The sequence below is a fragment of the Maniola hyperantus genome, chromosome 16, assembly GCF_902806685.2.
Source record: "Maniola hyperantus chromosome 16, iAphHyp1.2, whole genome shotgun sequence".
Taxonomy (NCBI): domain Eukaryota; kingdom Metazoa; phylum Arthropoda; class Insecta; order Lepidoptera; family Nymphalidae; genus Maniola; species Maniola hyperantus.
The window spans coordinates 6,955,005-6,981,681 of record NC_048551.1 but is presented as its reverse complement, the minus strand read 5'-3'; the positions used below and the strand labels follow the sequence as shown (position 1 = coordinate 6,981,681).

Genomic DNA, 26,677 nt, shown 5'->3' with positions numbered 1-26,677 from the left:
TGATGATGATGCAAGTAGGTACTAGCCTAGATGAAAGTCCTGCGGTCGATCGTACCTATTCATTTTGTGGAAACCTGCGCCATTCAGAGGTTATTTGAGACGTTATGCCACTCGTTGCCTACTAACCCGCAGTTATTGTGACTTGTGGTTTATTAGAAAACACATTGCTAGCATCGAGGTAGTTATTTTATTGCTAACGTTTAAATAAAATAAAAATATTGGCAACGTAATGCTAATCACGTTCTTTGCATTCTAGTACGGTGCTGCGTAGAAAAGGACTGCCCATAGCGCGTCTTCAACATCCATCAAGCACTGATTAATATTATGCGACGGAATAAAATATGTTTAGCTGCAAATTACAATCACTACCCCTATTATAAATGCGAAAGTGTGTTTGTATGTTTTTGTAAGTATGTTTGTATGTAGCTCAGTAGGTATGAAAGATCTTTTGTCTCTGTCTGAGATAGATAATTAAAAACTGTTAATAAAGTTATTGAACGAACGGAACGAACTTCACAAATGCCGCCAAAAGCACGGTACCAAAAGCTTATGTCATCAGATGTCAAGTTTCTTGTAAAGATGGAAGGCTCAAGACTTTATTAATTGTGAATTTATAATTTCGTAGTACCTAGTAAAGATATTGTGATTTTCAAATTGAATAAATAAGTTATTTTCTATTAGAAGTTTAGATGAAACATAAACAGGCAATTATCTTTGTTCAGAGGGAAGTTATCGTAGCGTACACTGAATATAATAGCCATAAAACCCATAGATTGCGTTAAATTGATAAAAATCTATTAAATCGCGTGTTACTGACGCGGGAGCCGTGATAATCTTGATAATACAATAAACAAAAAATAAATGAACTCCAGATTTCTATATTATATTATATTCACTAACTTTAACAGCGCTCTCTAACGAAAACGGCCCATATCACATCGGGCCTTACAGAACAATCATGTTCTGTGCAATTTCAATTTAAACTTATCAAAAGATTTCTAAATAAAATGTACAGGTTTACTATTTATAAACTAGAAATGTGCGTTTGAAGAATGAAACAGACATAATATTAGCTGTAAGTTCTGAAATGGTAGGCAAGTAAAGAGGCATTGTTGATTTGGTTCTCATGTCCACCGGTAGATGGACGGCTGCGCACTCGTGAAGTGAGATTCAATATGGCGGCGCCATTCGCCTCTGGAACAGGGCGGGGAGAACAGTCGTTGATTTGCCACTACGACATCTACGCGTATTTTTGACGAGACATTCGTCTTCGTGAATTGAACGCGGGTGATGTTGTGAAATAATCGTGTGTTTCTGTGTTAATTCATGCTGTTTGTGTTATTGTTTGTGCGAAATGGTGATCTAGTGGTGTGTAACGTGCAAGGACTTTAGGGTAACAATGTCTAGCAGTTGACATGTTTATCTGTGTCGTGTGTGAAGATTTTCCCTTCGCGTGAGGAGGTGTGGTGCGTTAGTGTGCGCGGTGCGGCTAGTGTGCGTGCCGCGGCCGTGGTTACGCGAGGATCCAATGATGGATTGCATTTCCTCGGATGTATAGGTAAAAATCACTAGCTGTACTTCCAACGAGAGTAATCATAATCACCCGCCCTGCCATGCACACAATAAGAATGGTTTCGGTCTCGTTTCAATGTGCTTTGTTTTAAAACGTAGCGGAGACTTTTGAATCGTAGCGCATGTACCTACATATTCTGGTGTAAGATGTATCCTTGAATCGATAGGGATAATGGAGCTTAGTTTGCGAAATATTCAGTATCTTTATACTTTTTGTATTCTCTTAAGAGCTAAGGAGGTCGAAGAGACCTTGAATCTATTGTTCTCTTTACAAATTGTTTTTCTTCACAAATAACTGCGAAGACGTGTAAGACGTTTAGACGTTCATCTTATAATTTAGTTTTTTGTTCGTTATCTCTTCAAGATTCCTATTGGAACAACCTAAACGATAACTGCCAGTTAAGTTGATGCTTACATAATTGAATATTAGAAAATAAAACAATCGTACAGAGCTTCTTATTAAAAGTGATTCAAACGCCATAAAGTCTTGCTTTCACAAATGAATCTTAATTCATTACATTCATGCAGAGTCGCGCCAGAATATGGTTCCCCTCGCTCTGTTCACTGCCTCTGGTTATCAGCTTACAAAATGACTAAAGCTGTCCCTCTCCAACAAACAGCTAATCTGTATATAACCGTCTCTTTTTGGCGCATATTGCGCGTTTTTCTTCTTTTACCGCGTCATATGCCAGTGTTAAACCATGAGCATAGTTTCGAGTGTTCGAAAAGTAAAGTCGATTCAATACCCTTTCATCGTCGCAAGTAGAGGCTGTTATCCCCGATGCGGGAATTTGACCTTAATTGATTGGAAGTTCTTTGTTTAAGGGTTCGGGAGGTAATACTAATAAGGGGTATGTTAAAGGCACTGCGCATCTAGACGGCGCAGTCAGACACTCGGTACCCGCCCGTGTCGCACGTGGCTTCCTTGTGGACGACTCGCCGTGTCTCTATTGTGTTGACAAGTGCGACAAATTACTGTATTATATTATTAATAGAAGTGATAATAAACGGAGATCGTAAGTTCCCACTTGCTCCATTTAATTATCATATTAATTACATTATTTCTGGATAGCTTATGCTTGTAACAACTAAATTGTTGGCAAAAACACGCCAAGGTACAAAAGAAAAAATGGTCCTTCGAATCTTTATATTTGTGGATGATGAATGCAAACGATTTTATGCATGAAATTCCTTAAATGATGAATTGAATAAAAAACCACTTGTTTTGACAAAAGTATAGTAGATGACGTAGCAAATTGCTAAAGTTGTCAAAACAAACCTATTCAATAGATTTGTTAATTATGATGATCTTGATTTTAATGTCTAGACTAGAACTGTGACAGTAAGAGTTGTTACTATTTCACTACAGAAAAACAAAATATTTAATGATATTCATCACAAGCATCATCACAGACGGACTGTTTTAATGCAATTATTATGATGCATAAGTAGATATGATTCCGTGGGTAATAGCTAATAACTAGCAGCTTTACGTGGGGCACGGTGAACTGACGATATGAAGAGGGTGGCGGAAAGCGGTTAACGGTTGAAGGTGGAAGAGGAGTGAGGACTGGGTGTGACAGAAATCTCAACGGATGCCCACCGTTGAGATTTCTGTCACACCCAGTCCTCACTCCTCTTCCACCTTCAACCGTTAACCGCTTTCCGCCACCCTCTTCATATCGTCAGTTCACCGTGCCCCACGTAAAGCTGCTAGTTATTAGCTATTACCCACGGAATCATATCTACTTATGCATCATAATAATTGCATTAAAACATCAATAATAATATCACTCTTCTAGACACTTGACTAGACACGATGTGAACGTTTACTGAATTATTTGATGTACATAAATAATAAGTGCATATGGATATGTATCACAAAATAGTACGATATCCAAGATACATAGTAGTCAAGAAATAAATTCTAAGATTCATCTTATTTCATTATCATCCATATTTATTCAATTTGAAATAACCAGTTTGGTATCATCATAGAATTTAGAGTGAATAATTTACAAAAGAAATATATGTCTACTTAGCTGGGTCAGTGTTTAGTTTATTCAATCAGCGCACTAATATATGATGCTTTTGCGAATTTCATTTACCAAGCCAGCATTTTAATATGTGTGCTTTACGCAACAACTTTGCTTGTTCAACAGTCAAGGTCGCAAAATCCTCAGTAAGATCATTCTATGCCATATAATGATGAAATCTATGGTTACAAGTATTTTCATCGTTTACATACAAGTATTATACTATGTAATACCTACTTAACTTTTGAGTTCTGCTCTTTTATTGTCTTGATGTTTTTATCGTCCAAATGAATCCCTTTATCTAATAAGTATCTTACTATTGTTTTGCTTTTATTTCTCTAGTTCATCATCCACCTTCAACATATTAATGTCTAAAATGATGTCAAGGCACTTACCACAATATAAATGTTAAATTTTAATAACAGTCAAATCTATATACTTAATTACTTACATAAGTTTTAAAAGCGTAATATCTACATATACCTAAGCAGAAGAGCTTTCATATAAATGTTGCGCAGTAGGTACATTACTCAAAGGACAATATAGCCAAAGTTAACTTAAACTTAGGGTAACTTGCTATTTCTACCATTTCCTTCAACATTCCATTGTCTACGCTGAGCTCTCCACTGTTAATAAGACCAGATATTAACCCGATACCTACCTGTTTACTAAAGCATTTTTCATTCAATAATTTTTTTAACACCTTGACATTCTCTCGTTGCATTCTGAAACAATTGTTTCGTTCTTATGTGAAATATCTAAGAAACATATTGAATTTTTTTCGTAAATGTTTTTCTATAGTAAAATAATGAGTAGGTGTGTACCTAACGGAATTATCATGATTTATATTTTCATTTTAACACTACACAGTTAGATTAAACTAATTCTTTTAATAAACAAAATTAGCTTAACGGTAAAGTTTTGAACTGAGATGGTTTAAGGAATGACTTACTTAGCAGCCTTTATTTAGCTGCCTTCTCAGATATAACAATATAATTGAGGTTGAAGACCAGACATCGTGGAACAGTATCAGTGTAGGAATTTTATCAATGCTGTATACATTATGGACATTTACCACTGCATTATTTTTTAATTTTTTATGATTATTTGCTGCACCAAATGAATTGAATGAGACATTATTCTTCTGACAAGTACTTAATTTTGTTCTGTTTAAAGTTATTATCCATTTAATTAAAAGAAAACTATAATTCCAACATTGGGTTAATTTCACCAATGCAATTGCTTTATGCCAGTATGATTGAAATAAATTAAGAATTTGTTAGAGTAAGCTGCTCTAAGTTCGCACAAATGTCGGATAAGTTTATCTCAGTTTGCAGCAGAGCTCAGGAATCCTAAAGCAATTCAGACACAGACAAACAACGGGCAGGAGATGAGTGTTTGATTTCCAAACAAATACTTGACCCTTCTCGGACGCCGCAAACCGAGGATTGGCTTGCGAACTCGCAAAATTGACATCCTAGTATTGTCACCGAAATCCTTTATCGTGCTCCAGACGTAAAGAAACAAATATAGGGTTATAAAAGAAAAGCTATTCTCGCTACAAAAGTCGAGATTTATTTGTCCGTTGGCCAAGAACAGTTTAATTAATTTGCTCCAACGCGCGTCCAGTAAAGTTTTGCATTTATCAATACGTTCATGCGTTGTCTCGCTTCCTTCGCTAAAATTGATATAAGTAAGCAGTCTCTCAGTTTTTTCACTAAACGGATCTCACCGGACACAGGTCTTTTTAATTTTTATATACTTACTTAATATTTCATGTGAATTGTGGAACTAGCTCCCGTTTCTACTAAACTATAGGATAACAAATTCCAGAATGTCAGCAACATATTAGCGGTTTCTCTTGTGCTACAAATGGTTATGGGATGGCGGTAATCATTTAACACTGGTGACACTAATCCTCAATTGCTTGCTTATAAAAGTTAAAGTAATAACTATATGTAATGAAAATTTAAAAGTATTTGAGTAGTTTGCTACCTATGCCATGATAATAGAATTTGCTAAGTAAACGATTTTATCGACTATTCTCGATTGCTTTCGACATTTTCAGAGTTACAAATGAGATTATAATCTCTTACCCGATATCATTTTTAAGCCGTTCTCTAGCTCGAATTCAATTAGGTAAGCTACCAATATTGTATTGAATAAAACTATCTTTTTACGCTTCTGTTATAAGTGGTAAAGAGCTTTTCAAAAGATTTTCATTGAAAGAAAATTCTGGTGCATTACTTAATTAAAAGTTAACATAAAGGTTAAATTAGTAATACCCATCTGAAATGTGCTTTTACGTTACTTAATTTTACAACATGTTTTGTATTCAGAAACATGCGCCAATTTATTTTATAATATGCGCGATGCGAAACAACTTACATAATAATGTGAATGAATCCAATAACTCCTATTCGGAGGATATATTATAATTACTTAGTCGATGATGAGAAAAAATATATACACGAACTTCATCATCGTGTGTATTTACATTTTTTTCTCATTAAACTAGAGCTAGATTAACTTCTATGAACTACCGTACAGTACTTAAGTACTTACTAGATATTCTCATAAATATGTAGTTACAGTCAACTGCTTCAACTGAGATATTCTTATCATTTTTATTGAAATAAGGAGGATTATTGCTAAAAGCCTACTATTAAATTTAATTAAATCTCCAGTTGAATTATTGCGTTAAGTCTTGATAACTTAATGAAGTTTGCTCAGTTGTAACTACAAGCTGGTAAATAGTAAATTAATATAGTTGTAACTGTAATAAGTTTTGTTTCTCGACCGACAGTAGTGAGACTTCATCGTGGAACTCTGACTTGCAACGTTTAACTCGCGAGAGTAAATTATTTAGACATTCACACTCATTTACAGAAGGAAATGGTTAAATGATGGTTTTTTACTGGATGATAACATTGTCATGGAATTTAAAGAATATAGACTAGTCTTGCGGCAAGATCTGTAAAACCACCGCATTATTATCCCAAGAAAACTTAATGGTACCATTATGTGATTAATGAAAAGGGGTCAAGAAACTCAGCCATGTGTAATACCTAATATCCTCTTTCTCGTCTTATCTGAGTATTTATTTACTTCGCTGGCTCAGTAATCCAAAGAGAATATTGACCTCTCAAACTAGAAGTTGCCATTCATGTCTGTCTTGCGCCGCTTTTTGCCAATCGGGTCTTCCGAGGAGTTGTAATCCCTTGGAGGAGGAGGAGTATTTCCTTTGTTAATCCAGTCAGCGATACTATATTATGGCATCTAAAAAGAGGTTTACTTACCTACTGGGCAATCCATGGATGCTCTTATCATAGCAGGATCCTCTTCCATTTTCTGATTTAGTTTCTTCAATTATATTGGGTTAGACCACTAGTTCTTGAATCTCCTCTTTCTTACTTTGAAATCATTTAGCTGTATCTATGTCACCATTTTGTAAACTACCTACTTATGCTTTAAAAGTTTATAAAATTTATTTGGCCTCTATCAAAAAATACCATATTATATTAATTAATATGGTGTCAGAAGTGGTAAGTAAGTTAATTCGGTCGCTCCCAAATTATAAAACGATTTAATCGCTTTGTTGGTAACAATGACCTCGTATTGGTAGCCTGTCAAATCTGGACTAATAGATAAGAAAAGCTTTATAAAGATGCCGCTACATTGCAATAAAAATTATAAACATACAGGTAAGTGTTATTTCAAGTAAATAATATTAATATAATCTTCGCCATAGCTCATATTTTATTTATTGTTGTTAAGGTAGCGTGAAGTACCAAGCAATCTACGTCCTAAGACCATCTTTTGCCCATTTTTCATTTGCACGGCGATTTGTACGCGAGTTAAGAGCGGGCAGAATAAGTTTTTCTTTAGCCATCGCATTAGGTATCGCTTGTGCTTGCTTTTGCAATAGGACCTTGTCTTTGCAAGCTTTCGTATTTTTGCAACAGAGATTGTTCTGCCTAAAAGTGTTGTAAGTAATTCTGTGTTAAGTCAAATTTATGTATTTCTTTAAGTATCTATTTTTTCTCTTACTGTAATACATATATGTATAATTTATCTATTTCTTCTTCAAGAATTGTCATCTGACAAGTAGTTTTTGCAATGTTTTTAATGTCCTTTTATTGTAACAATTTTATGTATTCTATTGAGTCATGTTCTCTGAGTTATGTAAATGACCTAGTTTCATTGAGTTAATTGGGTTCGATTTATTGGTCTTAACTCATAAGTAAGATCCTCGAGAACATTTATGAACTTTCTTTATCGAAGCTCGTTTAGCTTCCAAGTATAATATTGTTAACTTAGAATTAATAAACAGTTTTATTGGGTAATATAAGATTGCGATTTTGTCTAGCTTTGAAGAAAAATTCAAGCGGAGACTATTTTGATGGTAAGAATAGAGAATACTTACATATGATAAAAATCGGTCAAGTGCGAGTCGGACTCGCACACGAAGGGTTCTGTGCCATCTTACAAAAAATAATATTTTTTAAATTTTCATGGCGGCCCTTTTTTATTTGTTATTATAGCGGTAATAGAAATACAAATTCTGTGAAAATTTACACTCGCTAGGTAGAGAATTGAAATTTTCACGGTTACAGACGGACGGATGAACGGACGGACAGTGGAGTCTTAGTAATAAATCTTAGGTCCCGAAGGCACCCTTCGAGTACGTACAGCATTCTAAAAATATTCATTAATATAAAAGATAGCTTATTACTTATTACCTACTTATGTATCCTTCGTTAATAACCATTATCGTATGATTGTTAACGAAATTGTTATATTTAAACAGTTATTATTTGATATATAATCTGCCCGAGGCTAAAGATACATCATAATATATTTATGTGAAGTGAACCCGATTATAAGCGGCTTTCATTTAATCCCGACACGGAGGAAAGGACCGGACAATGTTTTGAATAACATTACGCTTCACTTTAAATCTTGATCTATATTATTTCATACATTAGTCGACTAAATATAATATTTCTGGTAGTGAAATGAAAATATGGTACTTTACTCCAATGTACAGTAATATAAGATAACAACTTAAAATTATACATGAAGAAAAATTGTACAGTGATAAACCTGTTTCTCCGGCCATTTTTAGGAAAAAGTTACCTAAGAATGAAATTAATTACAAGGGACTGCTAACATTTTAGTTCTCTTTATTTTGTTACCTCACTTTATTGTAATTATTATTGAGCTTCCTTATCATGTAAATAAGCTAGTAAGTATGTAAGATTTTAAACTAATAAATACACTAAGCGAAAATTTATAAGCATAGCTTCTTTAAATACATGTGAATAAAGTAAACCAGATTACAAGTGGCTTTCATTTTATCCTGATCCAGAGGAAAGGACTGAACGATGTCTACAAAACGTTCCGGTTCACTTTAGATCATTTTGATTCACATTACTTAATTACAATAAGCAAAACATTAATAAGCTTATAACTTCTGTGAATTAATATCAATCCAAGCCACGCGATGTTGGTATAAGTTTCGTAAATAAAGTGAACCCGATTACAAGTGGCTTTCATTTAAGCCTGATCCAGAGGAAAGAACCGAACGATGTCTAAATAACGTTCCGGTTCACTTTAGATCATTTTGATTCACATTACTTAATTACAATAAGCAAAACATTAATTAGCTTATAACTTCTGTGAATTAATATCAATCCAAGCCACGCGATGTTGGTATAAGTTTCGTAAATAAAGTGAACCCGATTACAAGTGGCTTTCATTTAAGCCTGATCCAGAGGAAAGAACCGAACGATGTCTAAATAACGTTCCGGTTCACTTTATTTAATCTTATTAATCCATATTGCTTAGTAACAATAAGCGAAAGATTAATAAGCTTATAACTTCTGTAAATTAATATCAATCCAAGACACGTGATGTTGGTATACGTTTTGTAAATAAAGTGAACCCGATTACAAGTGGCTTTCATTTAATCCTGATTCAGAGGAAAGGACCAAACGATGTCTAAAGAACGTTCCAGTTCACTTTAGTTATCTTTTCCACATCACTTAATTACAATAAGCGAAATATTACTAAGCTATAACTTCTGTAAATTAATTGTTTAATATCAATCCGAGACACGGAATGTTGGTGTATAGTTTCGTAAATGAAAAGAACCATATTACAAGTGGCTTTCAGTTAATCCTGATTCAGAGGAAAGGACCGAACGATGTCTAAATAACGTTCCGGTTCACTTTATTTCGTAAATCCACGTTCGCAAAGTGGTTTTGTTTTCTCGTGCGATAACAACTGCGTGTTTGGTCTATCTTGGCGCGACCCAACTTGTTAATGTTTTGTTATAAAGTTTAATGCTGTTTCCCCGAGCGTACTAGGAAATAAATGCGCAACGAAAAAGGAAGGTAAAGACGAGCTGTTACAGACCACGACGGTTCGTGCTTCACAAATTGTAGCGATTGTAGATAAGACTTCGTAAGTTTTGTCGTCGTAAATGGACTTTGTGTCAAATTGAATTATTTTATGACGGTGATTTCGATTCGAATATCAACGAAAACGAGAGGTAAACACAAGTGATGGTGTACACATAAAAGCTTTCTGATTTACAAGTTGTAGTGTTGTTGAATGTTGAGATAAAACAATTTTATTCGTAGATAAGCTTTGTAAGTGTTGATGATTGATGATGAAAATTATTTGAATAGAAAAATCTTATGGAGTTATTTATAAAAACTAATGTTTGTCTGTCTATCTGTTCGTTACATATGCGTTCGCGCATTGTTCGTCCGATTGAGATTCGAATCGATCCGTAGGGCGATTGTCTAAAACCTGCATCAATCATTATTACAATCTCAATTGTTCTGATTGGCTGAATTTGTGCGATTCTTGTTGCAACAATGCATTGTGGCCAATAGTGAGCGAGCATTAACCAATCTGGAGATGATTGCGATCGTGACATTGTAGCTGTCAAACAACCGCGGTAGGGCCACTGCCTCGACCACAACTGACAGTTGTTGTCGGGACTCGCGGAAAGGTTTCTGGTATAGTACTATCAACGTATAAAAGGTGGCGCGCAAGTCGCATCACAAGTCACAACGCATGCTGGGTACCTATTAGGTGCTATTAGCAAATGCTCCGGGTGAAAGATAAAAATGTTTTCTGAAGCAAGTAAAAATGTTACAATACAATATATTTCGAGTAGTGGGTTCAGTTTATTTTAAAATTTGGCAAAGCGAAATATAATGCTATTGCCCCAAGCGTACCTACCTACTCGGAAATAAATGCGCCACGAAAATGGAATGTAAGACAAAGTGCTGTAACTGACTGTTTTACAAATTGTTACGATTTCGTATAAAAGTTTTGTTTAGTCGTAAACAGGTTTACTCAGTATGAAAGTGACTTGTTATGAATAACTACACGCGTAGTCATAGTCATAGAATTGAAACTACCTTTACAAAATCGGCGGCTCGGTATAAATTAAAAGTTAAAAACATTAAAAAACACGACTGCTTTGCCAAAAAACTAACAACAAATTTAATTTTTTCGCATTTGAAAATGACGCCATAAAGCTATTGATATTGATTTTTTTTAGAAAATTTGTAACCAGTGTCAGTCGGGATGATGTAGGGATTCTAACAATATCCCATAATATATCCAAATCTTATTAGGCATTTAGAAGTTATGGTGGAATTAAAAAAATTACATAATATATGTACCCTGAAAACATTGCACTCCTTTTTTGGGCAATTTAGTAAAATATATTAATAAATCCGGAACTTTTTTTAATAAATGAGCACCTGACGTCATAATAAGTCAATGCCTGACGTATACTAAAATGAATCGGCAGTGGTAAAGCACCAGTCGTATCGTGCTGTGAAGTCTTTCTTATACTGCAGGTTTGTGGTACACTTCATAACGAGTATCTCTTATACGCTCAATTAACGAAACCAACCCACCCACAGGTAATAAAGTTCCTGCTTAATTCCTTTCAGCTATAAAAGATCTATTTTCGGTTAGGTTTGTATAATATGGTTATCGCAGAGGAATTTGGGGGAGGGGAAACTTGGTTTCAGTTTTAATACTGTACCTACCTCAACTAGCGGAGAGCCTAGTTGGTAATAAATTCTCAAAGAAAGAGGAATGTAAAGACAAAGTGCTGTTATAGATTACGTTGCTTCGTGCTTTACAAATTGAGGCGATTGTAGATAAAAGTTTTCTAGTCGTAAATTGGTTTCCTTGGAATAAATGGAATTATTTTTATGACTCTTATCTTCGTAACCATTAACTGCCCCTACCTATTCTGTCAGATCATCATACTCAAGGAGCCTTAAATTTTTAGGCAGTGGTCGAAGATTTACCTTTTGACTAAAGTCTAGGATTTATAAAATGTTTTTTCGCGACTTGTCATGTGTATTTTAAATATTCCATCGAAATTTATCACTTAATCGTAGGGGGTTTTTCGTATGATAATAATGTGCCTACTTCCAGTAGATTAAGGATTGGTCTCCGCTACGGCCGGAGCCCAGATCCTTCCGTATGATGCAGTCGAGCAAAACATCTCTTTCTCTACTCTAAGAACAATATATCTACAATCTACATGTCTAGATAACGCAAGTTTAAATAGTACAAATAACTGCAAATAGGTTTGTGCCAATAGGACGTGTTTCAATAGAAATGCTAACAATAAATTGTCGACGACGACGCGTCGCAATTGCCTGGGGGTGGGCGTTCATTGAAACGTCCAATGATATTTGTGGAAGTTATTTAAATATTAAAGCATTTCAAATTATTTTATTTGATCAACTAGGTAGCTTGCAACTCCACTGCTTTTATTTTTTTTAGTATAGGTATGCTATTTCAGACTTATAAGTAAACGTATTACGTAACTTTTCAAACATGTTCTACTAGAGTTAAAGGTCCTACTAACGTATCTTTGTAGTAAGTAGGTAGGTAACTTCTTTTATTTATTTATAATTTATTGCACACAGCACAAAGTAAACATTGAAAAAAAGATACGAAGATCTTAATCTAATAGCTGTAGCATGCAAAGGCGGCCTTATCGCTAAAGCGATCTCTTCGGTAACCTTTGACGAAAGGAATCACGAAAGCACGGGTTGGTGCGGCAGCCGAAAATGGCCCTAGGTATATTATATTATTATAAATTAGACTACATACACGGTACATACTAATAATACACAAATATATCTTGTTCCTAAACAAACTCTCCCACTGCCAAGGGTCACTGCTAGAGATGTGTTATAGAGATATACTTTCCTGTCAACGTTTAAATTTTATCTTTTACTATTATCTACCAAATCTACATCTATATCTACTAGCCAAATGGCAAATACAGAAACGCATCTAATCACGTAAGCTGTGAGAGTTTTTTACATTGTTGTAGTATCGAAAATGAGACTCCTACATAATAAGGACCATTGATGTTGGAATCTAAGCTGGACACTAAGCTTTGAGAAAAGTTTAGTAACCAACCATCTGTCATTTTATTTAAATTGATTGATTAATTGAAAAAACCGGCCACGTGTGAGTCAGACTCGCGCACCGAGCGTTCCGTTCTACAGACGTATTTTTTCGACATTTTGCACGATAAATTAAAAACTATTAAGTATCCATAAAAATAAATAAAAATCTATTTAAGAATGTGCAGGTAAAACCTTTTCATATGATACCCATTTGGTATAGTTATCTTATTTAAAAAATTGGAAATACTAATTATTTTTTCTTGAACACATTTTGTGAAGTAACCACAAATTCGCGGTTTCGGATTTTACCCTTTACTTGTGCTATAAAACCTACCTATCTGCTAAATTTCAAGATTCTAGGTCAACGAGAAGTACCCTATAGGTTTTCTTGACAGACACGACAGAGAGGTTACGGAACCCTAAAAATGCAATGCACTTAACTTGAAGATAGAGCGTTGAAGTATTTTCTTCCGAAATGTGCTGTTTTGCAAAAAAAAATCTAAATTGGACGTAGTTCATTGAGTTGTCATGTTACTGAAATACTTGAATAATTAACTAACTCCAAATGTTTTCAGGAATCGACTGCAAGTGGAATTTAGCTCCACTAAAAGTTACGAATTTGCGCTTGGACAAATTCCAACTTTAATAGGACTCGTAGAATTTAAAACTTTGCCAGACGTAGTAGTTCGAAGGTGTAATTTTTGTTTTGTCAACTGCTAATCGACAAATAGTATTCCTTTTTCGTAATTGTTTCACATTTTAGTACACATAGATACTATTATATAAAATATATATTAAAACAATATCATAATATCTAGTCTCTAGAGCTGCTAGTTATGGACTAGTATATTGAAAGTATATTTCATTTTAAAATTATATGAAAGAGTGCTTATCACCCAACTGCGGCGAAGCCCAAAAGGAGGGTTTATGTGTTTGACCTGCATCTATGGTAGGTATATATTATGTCCGTTGCTATGTCCGCTAACATAAACTACTTTTTATCCCGGAAAATCAAAGAGTTCCCACGGGATTGTTAACAACTTTAAATCCACCCGGGCCAAGGGCAGTCATGGGCTAGTATTGCACAAAAAACCCTTTGATCAGGTTATCAGATGGGTTATCGCCAGAAATCTCATATCTCTTATGGTACGATTACACCTACCGAGTAGTGAAGCGAGACAGTAAAATGTCACTCGGCCGAGACAGTGCTGTGGCTGAGAAATTGTGGCGAAATTGTTTATACCAACCGAGTACTCGACCGAGGACACTGACTCGCCACTGTACTCGTTAGGTGTAATCGTACCATTACCTAATTTAGTTCAAGGAGTTAATATCTAATATTAGTATTAGGTTTTCGTTAAATTGTCAGTTAAGCATCATCCAAACCTACGCGACCAAAGTGACTACAAAGCGGGAACGACAGTCGCGCGACGGTTGCCTCCCACGGTATTTAATGGCGTCATTACATACATGAACGTGACCACTACACCTGCACTGCACGTATAGCACACGAGCGTATAGAGTCGCGTCGTCTACGTTCCCGCATGGCGTGTTCATGGTGCGCAAATGTGGCCGCAGCTTTAATTTTAGTGAACTGAAACCTTTTAAACAAAATCTACAATGTAGAGCAATATATTTGCTAAACGTACTCGTGACGTAACATTTGTACATATATGTAGTTATTTTTGGTCATAACAAGTTCCACGCAAAAAAACAATTCTAACTTTTTTATTATTATTGAATGTGGAAACGTGTTGTTTGGTTTCATGTTGCCATGCCAGTTCTTTTGTGTCTGTAACTATTCTTTATTACAGTTCTCTAAATTGTTCTCACATTTCTGTTTTTCCATTAAAATGTACATTATTTATATCTGTTCAGTTAATCGTGTATTCGCAATAAGCTTTTCCGTGTAGTCTTAGGTACTTTCCTAAGCTAATCCTTTTTTTCTTATCGCTGGGAAATGCGTTTACGCAATCCCCCGAGGTTCCTTACCACACGTCTGAGGTGCACCAACGATGTGCACCTCCTCCCCCCGGGGATTCAACGGGCGACAACGCGATCCCGCGCACGTCGTCTACGTCCCACCCTTTGCCTCGTCCACTGTGCCCTCTGCTAGTCAGAGGGACACGCGGAGAAACCACCCCCTGCCAGGTCATTAGCCATAGCCAATAATATTCCCGAAGAAAAATTATTAGCTATGTTACCGGGATGCACCAGCCCGAATACTCCTCTTCCCCTCGGACGTATCCAAAAGGGACCAGGCACCCCTTCCTAAGCTAATGCTAAGCTAACTAGGCCTATTTCAAATTGAGTCACTATACTAACTAACTAGCTGATCCCCGCGGCTTCGCCCGCGTAGATTTAGGTTTTTAAAGATCCCGTATAGCCTATGTCACTCAGGAATAATGTAGCTTTCTACTGGTGAAAGAATTTTTAAAATCGGTTCAGTAGTTCTAAAGATTACCCCCTACAAACAAACTTAACGACATTACCTCTTTATATAATAAAATAAAAAATACAACGGGCCGTGCAGCAGAAATCGTAATATTTTAATTTCGCCATAACTTCAAAACCAAACGTCCAATTTTAATCATTCAAAGACCAAATATTATCTCCATAAACTGTTCTTAGTGATGAAATCATTTATTTTGATAAGGATTAATAGCATGAGTAAAATAAACGCGTTTAAATGTAGTCCAAAAAAAATTCAAGATTTTTAAATAAAAAAATGGTTGCTGTGCCTCACTCGACATAGATGGGTATAGTGTGTCGCGGACTTTTTTGTAGATATTTATAAGATCTACAATTAATTAGAACATTTTATGGTTCTATCTTTTATAGTTTAGGCAGCGTACGCAAAATAAGTAACTTTTCTGGTTGATTTTTTACACCTTGTGTCCGAAAAACCCAAATATCTTACGGAACCCTATTTTTTTCCAAAATAAAATATAGCCTATGTTACTCGTGGATAATGTAGCTTTCGAATGGTGAAAGAATTTTTAAAATCGGTCCAGTAGTTTTTGAGCCTATTCAGTACAAACAAACAAACAAACAAACAAACAAACAAAGTTTTCCTCTTTATAATATTAGTGTAGATTTGCAGTTACCCACTCAAACCCAGTATTAATAATTTAGCGATAATAGTACCTACTCTTATCAATATTAAAGTATCTTAAACAAATGATGACTATTTATTCACAAAAGTTTCTCTTTGTATTCGGCGGGAGGCATTTAGAATGTTATCACTGTATAAACGTTTCCTTTAAAAGAATAACAGGCTGTCTTTGGATTTTTCCATTCGATCTGCTTCATTAAGCTTCATTGTTTACAAAGATTTGGTCCATCGAGCATTGGTTTTACAATATGCAATTTTTATAGTTACTCTTGCGAATCACTTTTCGCTGTAGGTACAGAATTACTATAATTTATTTAGTAACGTTGAATAACAGAATAAAGTTATTATCATCATCATGAACAACCTATCGCCGGCCCACTACTGAGCAAGGCGATCCTCCTTCGCGATGCTTTCCTTCACCTCCGAAAAGATAGAGGTGCGTGACCGAGATCGAACTCCGATGTCCCGAATAGAAGGCAGACGTCTTACCCTCGAGCTATCACCTATATATATACCTATACCAATATGAGCTGAGGGTTGCCATCGAGGCGATTTTAATAAGCAAAAAAAGAAACTTTAGTAGGTAGGTATTTGAGCGGTGGGAAATTCACAAAATAAAACAATCATAATAGGCTACTTGACAATTTTTTTAAGTTGGTCTTAAATGGTTAATATTTGTCCTATTATATCAAAAAAATTAACACTATATTTTTTTGCGCCCTAAAAACCGTAAAACTTTAATTTAAAAAAATATTTTTCTTAGACAGGTGAAAACACTGTCGGCCATGTTTGGCCGATAGATTATCTGTGCTCTGACGTCATGCATTTGTAAACAACAGCATAACCCTGTGGTTATGCTGTTGTTTACAAATGCATGACGTCAGAGCACAGATAATCTAGGGTTATGCTGTTGTTTACAAATGCATGACGTCAGAGCACAGATAATCTATCGGCCAAACATGGCCGACAGTGTTTTCACCTGTCTAAGAAAAATATTTTTTTAAATTAAAGTTTTACGGTTTTTAGGGCGCAAAAAAATATAGTGTTAATTTTTTTGATATAATAGGACAAATATTAACCATTTAAGACCAACTTAAAAAAATTGTCAAGTAGCCTATTTGCTTCTAGATTTAATGTGCGCAAATCCTTAGCCAGGTTAAAGTTATTTCAAACTCGCAAATGAAGTTTCAAAAGTACATGTAAAATTCAGACCTACTCGCGGCAATTAATAAAAAGTTAATTTGAAAACTTGATAGTAGGTACACTCTCGACACGTTTTGTTCATCTAGACGCCTTTCAAGTTAAAATTTGCAAGATTGCTTGAATTTATGAGGTGTCATTAAAAAAAAGTTAGGTCGTCGGTCAAACTTGTGGTCAGGTATTATTTTTATCGATGTAAAAGCGGTATGTTCTATCGGCACCTGTCCGACCGTTGACAATTAGCTAGAATCGAAATGAGCTAAAAACTAGAAACGAGAATCGAGTGTGTAGTTGTGATAGTTTCATCGCTGGGCTATGAGCGGCGGCGGCGGCGGCGCGGCCGAGAACCTACCTAGTACCACCATTTCAATTTCTGCACGAACTGCGCGAGTGTTTTGACCGCCAAGAGAGCGTCGTTGAGCGAGTTTCTTGTCACTGCGACAAACTAGTGAGGAGAGTTCTCGCCGACAGTGTAGGTGTGTTACACAATCAGCGATCAAATTTAATTTAAAGTATTTATTTCTATTATTGACACGGAATCATACATCAATTGTACGTTTCTTGAGCGGGAAGATAGTCGATAGCTTCCCGCTTCCTCGTCACCGGTGGGACAACTGCCTAAGCTTGAAAGTTTCTCCGACAGTTTATTAAACATGCGCTTGGCACATCCTTACGATTTAAAAATTACGACTTTAACTGTTTATTTTAAAATGTATTATTGAAATTTACGTGATCAATAAAAAAAATTATTTACTTAAACTAAATACTAAACTCTTCTTACTAAAAATACTTTTAACACGTGATACGTTGCCTTGTTAGTTCAAAATATTTTAAAGTATTTATGCGTCACGAACTACCTAATTTAAGTGCTTAAAATAACATTTTCTAAAAAGAGAACCTATCAACCTAGTAGGTACTGTTTTAGGAAATATATTAGAAATATCTATACTAAGCAAATAAAAAATGCAATAGCGAAGCACATTATCACTTATGCTTAAATTTAGATCGGCAATTCTCAGGCAGTCATAGTTATGGCACACAGGACAAGGCAATGCAAAAGATACTATAATTATACGATCAACAGAGAGGAAGTCAGCGTTGAACAAACGGCTATAAATAACCCGGTTATAATGAGATCTCATTGGAGATAAAAGGAGATAAGCGACGAATAGACGAATATTTCCAGCTTCTGACAATCTCTTGCGGAGCTGCCATCATTATTTTATTAATCAATTTATTTACTATCAGGACCAATTTATTTTTATTGACATGTTTAAGTACTACCTATCAATACCTACTTTAGGTTATAATGAGATTTTATTAAAAACTAGCTGATGCCCGCGACTTCGTACGCGTGGATTTAGATTTTTAAAATTCCTGTGGGAACTCTTAAATTTTCCGGGATAAAAAGTAGCCTATGTCCTTTTCCGGGTTGCAAGCTACCTCTGTACTAAATTTCGTCAAAATCGGTTGAACGGTTGAGCCGTGAAAAGCTAGCAGACAGACAGACACATTTTCGCATTTATAATATTAGTATGGATGTGGATAAGCGATAGATAGGCGGATATTTACAGCTTCTGAAAATCTCTAACAGGGTTGCCACGCATCTCTAAGTGCCTTTTGAAAAGTACAATTTATTTACTACGTCATATCAGAATTTTCTTCGATATTAAAGTGAGTGAATAAAGTTAAATAAGTACCTTTTTGGGGTGGTACCCGAAGAGTGCCAACGGGACTCTATTACTAAGCCTCCGCTGTCCGTCCGTCCGTCTATTTGTCAGCGGGTTGATAGATATACGGTCATGAACTGTAATTATTAGTAGAGAGTTGAAATAATCTTGTACGATGGTACGGAACCCTTCGTGTGCGAGTCCAACACGCACTTGATAGGTTTTTTATTATATTAATCTTTACTTAAGTAATAGGTACTTGTCTACAAAAACTAAAATTTTAAACTAACTATTATTATCATTAGTTAAATCACATTAACCACTAATCTGTTCCTTAAAGACAACCCTAAGTTAACTTAAAGGTTTCAAGATGGTTTTCATCTAAATATTAAACGCCAATTTACGCTTAATCGCCCGTCGCGGTAATAGCAAAAACATCTTTCATCCTCCAGAGTTTTCCGATGACAGTTAATTAAATTATACGCTCAAAATAACTATAAGTAATTTTATCCTTCCTCGTGAAATGGACTTAAAAGCCTTTAGAGGAGTTGTTAGTAGGTACTTACTAAAGTTTAAGGCAAGAGTGAGTAGGCATCATCTAGGTAAGCGTGCTCCAGCCTAGACCTCATCATTGCTTTTTGTTAGACACTAGCTTATGCTCGCGACTTCGTCCGCGCGGACTACACAAATTTTAAACCCCTATTTCACTCTCTTAGGGGTTGAATTTTCAAAAATCTTTACTTAGCGGATGCCTACGTCATAATAGCTGCATGCCAAATTTCAGCCCAATCCGTCCAGTAGTTTAAGCTGTGCGTTGATAGATCTGTCAGTCAGTCAGTCGGTCACCTTTTCCTTTGATATATTTAGAAGATACCTAATTGTTATTGTTGTCAAGCGCACGCATATTATACCTATAAATCGCAACGCAATTCTTCAAACAAACTGTTCAACAAATTCGTTTGGTGTGCAATTGAGAGACCAGCAAGGTTTGTAGTTTTCTATAAAAGTTTCACTTCAATTCGAGTTTAGATTCTGTTGTAAGTATTTAGGACGGATCGTAAACTGCATAGACGAAATTACAAACTTCCTAAAAGTCAGGTCAGCGTTTTTCGTCTCGTCACGTAGCAAAAGGAAAATAGATTTTTTCAAACGGTTTCGCTTCATTTACTTACTTTTTATTTTTATTTTCTTGTGAATTAGGTAGCCAGTGACGATATTCCTAAAGATCAATAATTCCAGACATAATATATGTTGAGTAATCTAAATATATAAAAGGAAAAGGTGACTGACTGACTGACTGACTGACTGATCTATAAACGCACAGCTCTAACTACTGGACGGATCGGGCTGAAATTTGGCATGTAGATAGCTATTATGACGTAGGCATCCGCTAAGAAAGGATTTTTGAAAATTCAACCCCTAAGGGGGTAAAATAGGGGTTTGAAATTTTTGTAGTCCACGCGTACGAAGTCGCGAGCATAAGCTTGTCCTAATATAATAAGAAAATAAGACTAATATAATAAATGCGAAAGTGTGTCTGTCTGACTAGCTTTTCGCGGCCCAACAGTTTAACCAATTTTGATGAAATTTGGTCCATCCCGGGGAAGGACATAGGCTACTTTTTATCCCGGAAAATCAAAGAATTCCCACAAGATTTTTTAAAAACCTAAATCCACGCGGACGAATTCGCGGGCATTATCTAGTAAGTAGGTAATATATCATTTTGTAGAGCATAAACGAAAATATCATAATATTATGATATACAAAAAAAATAAAAATAGCCAGACTCAAAGAAAGTGTAGGTCTCCTCTGATGCTTGAGGTGCTTTTTGTAGGTTATGCATTTGTCATTTTGTGTATAAAGCGTTCTTGTTGAATGTCGAGTTTTCTCTAATACCATTTGTAATACACATAATCACACATATACTTAGGTATATAAAGCGGCAATAAATTTGTGCAGTTAATAGCGGCCAGGAGCTAGTCCGGCAACGCTTCGAAGTGACAAACGAGCTAGCGAGAGATTTGTTCGACTCAACAACTGAGAGTCACCATTATCTGTGCAGTGTGCTAAAGTAGTTTCCTGTGTGGACCGATATGAATTTTTTTGCTAATACGTTTCAAAATTGGATTAACAAAAGATGCCTAAATGCTTTCTTATTTTATTATTCTTCTTCAATTTTTTTTTACTTCATGTAAAAGGCTTCAATCGAGTGTTTTACTAATCATAATCATAATAATCATAATCATTTATTTATTTTGCTTAGATATGGTAGGTACATGTAAATTATTTACATGCGGTCTTAAAAGTTAGGTAATCAGTTACATATCCTGCCAAGCATGGCGTGCAAAATTATTTCTAAATTATCTTCATAAATTATTTAATTTTCACTTATAATACTACAAGAGCTTGCTGGAAATGCCAGATAATTTTGAAGCTCGTGTGGTATTCGGGGGATTATTTTTCCGTCCCAAATCTCGGCCAAAATCTCCAATTTTCACAATTGAATTCAACCTGTCAGTTTGACGTGTGGACTTCAACTACCAGAGAAAATTTTCAAAAAATTATCAGTATAATACCATGTAGGTTGTACCACGTGACGTCGAATGGTGCAATTCTATTGGTCGACATTTGGGTCGGAAAAATAATCATTAATATTGTTATGTCATCACTCATCATTTAAATGTTTTTAATAATTCAAATGTCTATTTCTATGCATGCATTATTTAAAATTTGTCATTAAAAAAATCATTAACACTATAATAAGTTTTATTTAGTAGAAAATTAAACAAATAACTTCTAAACTTCATGTAGAATTCTGCAATCGAGTGCATTATTATTTAGGTGGACAAAAATTTAGTCACGTAGGTACCTATAATAGCACTTAGTGACTCGGCATACGTATAGTTAAAGTGGCGATAAATTTCCGCATTATCTACATACAGTACGCGGCAGAAAATAATGTACATCGGCCTTTAGATGAATGGCTTTGTAGAGCGTTGTCTCTGTCATTCATACCTATATGACGTTTTTTCGGCCTCAACGACACAGACAACGCTCTACAAATCTGCTATAGTCTTCTAAAGGTCGATGTACATTACTTTCGGCCGCGTACTATAGTTAGTGGTCTAGAATAAATCTGGCAAATGTTTCTAAGATGATGGATCCGCAAAAAAATTCCTAGCTCGCTTTGGGTATGCGTTGGTAACTTAGCAATATATGCCGAGACCACAAATTATTTGAATTTTTTAAAATTTTAAGACTACCAAACTTTGCATACATGGTCGTATCATGGTCGTCTCAAATCACAAAGTATGTAGTTATTTTGCATATTTCGTGTAACTATACAAGCGCCAGCTCTGACAAACAATAAAGTTTATAGAACTGGTATTATAAAACTTGCCAACCGTTAATAGAGTGCTTTCAGATTGACTCGACGCTCGAACCTGCCTATAAAGTGGCGATAAATTCCCGCAGTTAATGTTGGCCGGGAGTTGGACCGACGAATGGCCCCGATGTGACAAAAGAGCTCTCGAGAGATTTGGCCGCTGGTTAAACAACCTTACTTTAGTAGAGTTTGGAGACAATTAAATTGGCGTTTGTCACTTGTGCCAAACTGTTTATATTTTTATATTTTTTATAATTTTTTAGTGTTTTACCTACCTACACTTCAAGGAAATTACTAATTTTTTTAAAAAAATACATATCAAAAATTGCGTAACCGGCAGGAATCGAAGCTGCTTCTTCTGGGTTTGCGCCCGATGCCTTGACCAATCGGTCACGGTCTCGCTTACTGCTAGTAACGTAATTGGTGATATGTATGTTAACTCAGTACTGAAGCGACTGTTTAATGCCATCTAGTAGCGACACTTTGCAGTTATCGAAACTACTTTCAAAGGCCTATATTAAAATGTAGCTCTTTGAACGAGAAATTACATTATTTGCTTTTTACTATATTTTTTTATAATTTTTTAGTGTTTTACCTACTTTAAGGAAATTACTAAATATTTTTTTTAAATACATATCAAAAATTGCGTAATCGGCAGTAATCGAGCCTGCATCTTCTGGGTTCGCGCCCGATGCCTTGATCATTCGGCCACGGTCTCGCTTACTGCCAGTAACAAACCTACTGCCAGTAAAAAAATTGTTTATATTTTTGTTAATTACTTGGTGCAGAGGCGGATTAAATGGCGAAAGCGCCCTAGGCAAGCATCTCATAGGCGCCCAGGCTTCAAAAGAACGAGGAATCGTCTCATTGCATATTTAGTTGTTGATGATCGAGTGAAGAACATCACGTCATGACACTTTGCTATATTAAATACGCACTTAGTTACTGACACTGGTGGAAAACTGATCACTTTATTTTCCTCATTACTTACTTAGAATATAAGGTTTCTGTTATGACATTACTACATATACCTACATTAATTAAGTACTATTTCCTCATACACTCTCGACTGGGATAAACTCCGTCAGTATTATTCAAAAGAGAAAGTGAGACCGGTAGTAATCGTTTACCAAGTGACAAAACGAGCTGTAGACATTCGCGTCATATTATATACGTCTAGAAAATGATACACTTCAAAAGTCTATTAAAAAATATCATCATTATGCTATATCTACCTACAGTACTCCTAAGCATAACACGTATTATAAAATCATCAACGCATTTATCTTTTCAACAGACAACGTGAGTTACATTCTGGTATAAGTCAGAACACCTTTTTGGTTGGTATATGGTTTAATTGGGTTACAACAGAATTACAAAAATGGTATATATTATAATTAAAGATAATGTAGTGTACGTCCGTTCGCGTCTATGATCGTACACGAAGGCGCCAATGTGTGCTTCTTCGGCAGGTAGCTCACGTTGCGCTGATGGGGCAGTCAGCCAGCGTAACACGTGTGTAAACAATATACATAAAAAATGTTGCTCAAAACAATAAAACAAACTAATCAATCTCTTGAAGTAGGTACCTAAACGGAATCGAAGTGACTCAGCACGTGTATAAAGTAGCGCTCAAATTACCCGGTTAATGGTTACCGAGAAAGGCAAACGTTTCCGAAGTGACAAACGATCCAGTGAGAGATTTGCTCGCTAACTTTAACGTCTTGAATAGTAAAAGTTCACACTTTGTTATCTGTAAAAGCTCTGTCGATCGCCAAATTCCCGACTTATTAAATTAATTCAGAAATAAAATAGAATATTACTGATTACCAGAAACCACTGACTGTTACTGATTTATTATATCAACTACTAGATGATGCCCGCGACTTCGTCCGCGTGAATTTAGGTTATTTAAAAATCCCATGGGAACTCTTTGATTTTCTCTCAAATCGGTTGAACGGATGAGCCGTGAAAAGCTAGCAGACAGACAGACAGACACACTTTCGCATTTATAATAATATTAGTATGGAAGTTGTTTGTATAGTTCACGCGGACGAAGTCGCGAGTATAAGCTAGTCCTTCTATATAATATAAGGTAATTAATGAAATCTGACTTCAAAATAATCCACATTGTGATGTGTAGGAAGAAGGCAGTTCTAATTTTAGGTAGCTCTGGTTGAAGGAGGAACATGCAAAAATTTAAATTTTAATAGAGTAAATAACCAACTATCCAATGGATAAGGTTGGATTTATCTTTCATATAGCATTTCGGTCCTCCTGCTTTTTGTTATATTATTTAAACAAAGGCTCAATAATTAGGTACGTAATCATTATAACTTTAACAAGTACCTAAATAAAGTATACTTAATGCCATAACTCAATAACGGGTAAAATTAATGCGTTTGCTTCATAAAGGATTGTTTAATGCGTAATGCGTTCATTGATTTATGACAGTGTAAATTACTATAACGACGATTGTATTTAAAAGGTATTTCACACTGAATTGTTAATTATTGTATTTTATTACTTCCATTAATCAAAATGATTATATCGTTACAATCCATTCCACCAAATATAATGACTGCGACATCAACAAGTTATTAATCTTTACTCGAAGCTTACTCTAGAAATACTTTTTGCGTTGGTTCCAATCGTCGCATACCTATAGTACGCGACAGGTCCAGATGGCAACTGGGGTATGAGGCGGGGGACGCCCCGCACACCCGCGCAGCCCCGCGCTAACCCAGTGCGGGCGAGCGCGGGTGACCTGTCACGAACTATAGGTATAGTACGCGACAGTTCGAGATGGCAATCGGGGTATGAGGCGGAGGGACGCCCCGCACACCCGCGCTATCCCGCACCAGAATGGCGCGAGGGCTGTGTGGGTATGCGGGGCATCTCCACCCCGATTGGCATCGTCTATCTGGAATAATGTACTTGCCTAACATTTCAAAATATTATGATGAAATCAAATACCTATGGCAATCGGAACAATAATAATTATTTATTTATGAACAGAAAAAAATTACAATATTGACATGCATTAATCTACGCGGTTCAACTCAACAACTGCAAATAATGCTACAGCTATTAGATTAAGATCCTTGTATGTTTTTTCAATGTTTACTTTGTGTTGTCTACACTATCTACACTAATATTATAAAGAGGAAAACTTTGTTTGTTTGTTTGTTTGTTTGTTTGTTTGTTTGTACTGAATAGGCTCAAAAACTACTGGACCGATTTTAAAAATTCTTTCACCATTCGAAAGCTACATTATCCACGAGTAACATAGGCTATATTTTATTTTGGAAAAAAATAGGGTTCCGTAAGATATTTGGGTTTTTCGGACACAAGGTGTAAAAAATCAACCAGAAAAGTTACTTATTTTGCGTACGCTGCCTAAACTATAAAAGATAGAACCATAAAATGTTCTAATTAATTGTAGATCTTATAAATATCTACAAAAAAGTCCGCGACACACTATACCCATCTATGTCGAGTGAGGCACAGCAACCATTTTTTTATTTAAAAATCTTGAATTTTTTTTGGACTACATTTAAACGCGTTTATTTTACTCATGCTATTAATCCTTATCAAAATAAATGATTTCATCACTAAGAACAGTTTATGGAGATAATATTTGGTCTTTGAATGATTAAAATTGGACGTTTGGTTTTGAAGTTATGGCGAAATTAAAATATTACGATTTCTGCTGCACGGCCCGTTGTATTATATAAATAGGTAATGTCGTTAAGTTTGTTTGTAGGGGGTAATCTTTAGAACTACTGAACCGATTTTAAAAATTCTTTCACCAGTAGTAAGCTACATTATTCCTGAGTGACATAGGCTATACGGGATCTTTAAAAACCTAAATCTACGCGGGCGAAGCCGCGGGGATCAGCTAGTGTGCAATAAAGTATAAATAAAATAAAAATAAAAAATTACTCGCAGAATTAAACTCGCATACTTGCAAAACGATACTTTAACAATCTTATTTGTCTTGGAATGACTTAATTTCACGGGCTTTGAATATTGGATTGCGATTTACATAATATGTAACTATTATCCGAGCTGACAGTTTCCAAGTAAGTAATAGGTAGTCTGTGATGCAGCTACTTAGTTATTATCTGCTATAACTTGCACCCGATACTTACTTAACAATTAAGTAACTTGTTAGAAAGCAAGGCAATTATGAAATCGTTAACTTTGCTAAAATTGTTATTAAGTAA

General features: G+C 35.4%; 1 protein-coding gene across 2 annotated transcripts in view; it reads left to right on the top strand.

Moving 5' to 3' along the window:
* The first annotated feature begins 1,179 nt into the window (after nucleotides 1–1,179).
* The window catches only part of Hers (Histone gene-specific Epigenetic Repressor in late S phase), a 230,555-nt gene continuing 205,057 nt past the window's right edge, over nucleotides 1,180–26,677 (top strand). Inside the window, exon 1 of one of the 2 annotated variants that reach the window (XM_034976730.2) lies at nucleotides 1,180–1,558. The gene's annotated coding sequence lies outside the window, so the exon portion shown is untranslated. Of the gene's footprint in view, nucleotides 1,559–2,458; nucleotides 2,589–26,677 lie in introns of those variants that run through there. The other variant, XM_069503892.1, reaches the window with a different exon arrangement.